The sequence below is a fragment of the Pygocentrus nattereri genome, chromosome 26 (genome assembly GCF_015220715.1).
Source record: "Pygocentrus nattereri isolate fPygNat1 chromosome 26, fPygNat1.pri, whole genome shotgun sequence".
Lineage (NCBI taxonomy): Eukaryota > Metazoa > Chordata > Actinopteri > Characiformes > Serrasalmidae > Pygocentrus > Pygocentrus nattereri.
Genome location: NC_051236.1, coordinates 30610001 through 30615000, shown reverse-complemented (window position 1 = coordinate 30615000; position 5000 = coordinate 30610001).

The following is a 5000-nucleotide window of genomic DNA, read 5'->3' as shown; positions in this document are numbered from 1 at the left end:
AGAGGAGCTACAACACAATGCAGTTATTAAAACTTCTGATAGGAAGTTAGCACACAGCTAAAAGGGTTATATAATGCCTAATGTGGGTCCAATTACACAGGCTGTACTTACCAGCAAAGAGCAGGTTGAGTGTGCGACCTTTCTATGGGAATAGTTTTAACACATATTATGTGCAATTTCAAGAAAATGATTCTAGTGCATGATCATCTCACACTTGCCTCAAAACACATCAAATAAGTATGACACACTGTTATACATAAAAGTAGAAGCAGAGACTATTATTTTGTACATTTTTCGAAACGACAGGATGTCATACAGATTATGAGATTACTTAACAACTTGTCACGCTTTGAGGCAGGGATGTCAGTAAGATCTAAAGACACCGGGGGCTTAAGCCCAAACCTCTTCTGTAGGGGAGGATCCTTGGGAATCATTTGTGCGGAGGCTATATTACTTATTTATTTATGTTCATCAGGCATTTTTAGGTGACTTGAGACAAAAAATGAATGACGTGAACCACTGTAAGCGCCTGTACCAAATAATGAGCATTCCTTTAGGCCACATTTCAGAATACTGCTGAATGATTTATGCCATTCAGCATCAGCAAAAAAAGCAGATACACTTGCACCCACTTTTCCAGCTACTTTATCCAAATAAGTAAAACAAACGTGTGCTCACTCTACTCACCCCTCTTTCTCCATCTTTGTCCCTGAAGTGTTTTGAATTTCTTCTGCTGTTTTCCGACTTGTTGCCTTTTTATGTTCGTCCTCTCACCTCATGTCTAGAGAACAATGAAGGTTTTTAGGTTGGGGTACTGAAATGTGGATGATGACGTCATGCAGTGTCATTTGCCTTTTGTCATTCGATTTCTTATTTCGCTAATTTACATCAAACAGACAAACAGACCATGTGAAATTGCTATACTGAGGTAAGAGACGCCTCAAAAACCTTAGAAAACAGCACAAACATGGGCAGATATTTGAGCTTCACTTGTGATAACATGAGCACAGGTTTTCAGCATAAACTAACGGAAATAACTCCTAAATGATTTTTGTACAACCAGTCCAAAACACTGGTAAAGGAGAGTAGAGGAGAAGAAGGGAGGCTGTTTGCTGACCTATATTTATGTGCAGCCTGGATTGGAGGTGATGACTAGTATTCTTGCTCAATAAATGTTCAGGGTGTGTGAGGAGGAGGGAAAACATGTTGCCAGCTTATTAGTTAGTATAATGTTTTCCCAGCCAATGATACAATCAAAGATGATATATAGGGTAAACCTGATGGAATCAAACATAAGACAGCATTTATCCATCCATCCATCCATCCATCCATCCATCCATCCATCCATCCATCCATCCATCCATCCATCCATCCATCCATTTTCTTAGCCGCTTCTCCGTCAGGGTCGCGGGGGGGTGCCGGAGCCTATCCCAGCAGTCTTCGGGCGGAAGGCAAGACAGCATTTAGAGGAAGAAAAAAGTCTCTACACTTTGATAGACGATTACAGAGAAATAAACATTTTGTCATTTGAAAGATGGGACACAATGGATTGTGCTTAATATGACGAAGGACATGAACTAACAAGGTAAAAAAGGTCCGCTTTGGTTTCAAGTTGACTTTAAACAATGCAGAGCTACTGCAGATTTTGAAAATATACAAATGTAATATCTAAATACAAAGTTTAATTTCAAAAAAGCACACGAGTCTTTACTACATGCACATTATTATAAAGTTCAGAACATTTTATTATATTCATTATTTTTAGCAATTGCAATCCTGAAATATGGGGGTGCTAAGGTTGCCACTTCCCACATCCCTGTAGTCTGTCATTTCTGTTTACTGTATTTTAGTAATGTTACCCAAGTTTAGTCAATCCTTAACCAAGCCAGGTTCATTTCACAGGGATATAACTTTACGGTAATTATCAAACATTTAGCTCTTCGGATTTAACCATGAAATATCTGGTACTTTAGGTGGGGTACATATTTAATGAGATGCAAGCAGACAACAATAAAGAACTCCTGAAATTACCCACAGCTAGCTTAGATAATGCTATAATATTGACCTTCACTAGTAAGTCGTCAAATAGTGAAGTAGACAAGCACCTGGCAATGGCTTTTTTTCTTGAATCTGTTCTTGAGAGAGGTTCTAAGAAAGTCTACATCAGATTCACAACATGAATTGTTCACACCTTTGTGCTCTTCAGTGCGCGTAGACTCTGTTCTTACCTAAGAATAAATCTCAAATAAGAAAACATCAGTGAATGTTTAAATCTTTATGAAAGGTTTTAAGAAGAAATTTCTTCTTAAGAATGGTTTGTGAATGAGGCCATTTAGTATAGTACCACCGAGGGGGCAATAATCTATGGGGAATATCTATGGTTAATCTTAATCTGGAAGGTACTTAACATTACTTTTAAAAGTAATACCTACCTAGTTGGCTAAATTTGCTGAATAATTTCAACTCATCACAATTCTTCCAATAAACTATTATAAAAGTTCTGGCTTGCTCCTGCTTTGCCCTTCGATAATCTGATATATATATAACTTTGGAGACTCTTCTTCTACAACCTCAGCCTTCCTTTTAATCTGCATTTGTAGGGGATGATGTAGGGGATGATGTGCTGCTTTTAAAGTAATAATATTGATAAATGTAAGTGCATTTTTAAAATAAATGTAATTTAAAAATGGCACATACAATGTCCATGGTTTGAGGCGAGTGAAGAGAAGCAAACATCAACAAGTATGGCTTGATAAGATAAATTTGAATTTTGCTTAAACTATCCATTAAATGACTATACTCTTTATGTAATTACATAGGAAAGAAAACTCATGTTTGAATTGCTGTATATAAGCTTTAGCACCCCACCCCACTTGTTAGACCAATTTTGCACCCCTGAGTCTCCTGAGCCCTAAAAGAGCAACTTTTGAACAATAAAGGTTTCCTCTAAGGTGCTTGCAGTCAATTTATACTGACAATCCTAATCATTATTTCTGCAATTCTTCCTGAACTCAGTAACCTTTAGAAAATCATCACTTATTTATTGCACCTGTTTATGCTGTATTATACCTGTACACTTCAGATAGTAATAGCGCCTGTGTAACCTGACTCATTACTGGGTGTAAGTGTGCTCATTTATGTATTTGGTGTGTGTGTCTGTGTGTGTCTGTGTGTGTCTGTGTGTGTGTGTGTGTGTGTGTGTGTTAATTTATGAAAATGTGTTCAATCTCTCAATTGTTTCAACCTTCCAATCATCCACATGGGCACTGGACTGATAAATGTTTTATGTCCAATAAAGGCCATTTTGTTTTCCCTTTCAAATAAAAGTTAGCAGTCATATCTATTACATAAGTATTAAATATGTATCTTTAATATCACACCTGACTGCCAACACAGTCGTCCATTTTTGCCCATTTTAAATGCTTCAAGGTTTGTCAATTTATTTTAAAGCTTTTCTGATGTTTGTGGCGTGGTCATTCTAAACTTGGTGCAGTGAATGTGAGCAGCACCAATATAAATGAAAATGGGTGTTGAATGGTGCATCAGATTGGACACATACTATTTTTTTATTATTATTTATTTATTTATTTTTGATTGGAGTCTTTGTGAGCAGCAGGCTTAACAAAGCAAGCAGAAATAGTGTAGAAATCCAACCAAAGCCAGAAACAGTATAGGCTAAATAAGTAAGAGGTGGGGTAACAAATAAGACACAGGTGAATACAATGACACAGGGGTGGAGCTAGGATGACAACAGAGGGTGAAGAGTCTGTTGTCCATATTGTAGGTAATTAGAGTTTGTTTCACTCTCATATACCCAGATGCAGCTAGAAATATCATTCAGTATATGCTCAGAAGATCAACCATGTTACTTCAAAGAGGCCCTCTGGGAAGTGCTGCTTTCTACACTCAGTTTTAGGTATTTCTTGCAGACTTAGATTCTGTACTGTTGCTGTTGCTGTACTGTTATTTTTCTCTAGATTGAGCATTTTAATTCAAACAAACTTCAAAGGACGAAAAATCTCACCTTGATAATTCAATACCCATCTGAGCAAAGCGTGTGAAATCTTCAACCCAAGATATTTTCAGGATGAGTGAAATGTAACAAAAATGGCATGACTATGAAAAAAACCCTTTTTTCTTTAATAAAGTTATTCTAAATACAATTTGGCACTGGAGCTAGACCACGAGGCCACATTGAATAAGCTAATCTGGTTTGGAGAGCAAGCAGAGGGAGTTATGTAAAGCTCTTCTCACAGCACATACCAAAATGAATGCTGCTCCATTAAACAGATGAGTTTTGAAGAATGTAATCACCTGTCTAATAATCATCATACTACATATCTATTTACATATATTTAGCCATTAAATACTGCACGCACCCAGTCTTGCCCTTATAGTCCCAAGTTTATTACATCATTAGGTTCCCTGACCAGTAACTACACAGAAAATTGAGTTACTCTAAAGTCTAAAGGCTAGAATGGAAGTCTGAACCCACCAGCAGCCTCTGGCTATTTAAGGGCAATATTCAAGCAATAATGTTTTCTTCTTTTTTATTGATGGGGTAGGAGTCCCTAGAACAGCCTTACTGTTGTTTTAATTGGTTATTTTTGCCTAGACACATTTTCAGGTGTTTTTTTCTGCTCATGTTTTTCTTTCTTGAATAGGCGTGTCTTCTACATTCAGTCTCAGGAGTTTTAAGCCTTTTTTATGTTTGTTTTTTTTTTTTTTCAAGGCTCATTTTTATAAATCCAGTACATCAGTTGGGTCATTCTCACAAAACGTTTTATTACTGATACCTTTTTTTTTCTTTCAGTAGTGAAATACAATTGCAACATTCTGTGTATCTAAAGCTTTTTTATCTAAACAGCCTTAGATGTTTTGCTCAACTCTGCTTTAAGTGGTCACCTTTACTTTTCTAGGTTGATACTTTCAAGAAGTTTACCCGTTTTTGACTCATGAGTTGTAGGTGATTAGATTTTTTCTAGACTCAGATTTAGGTG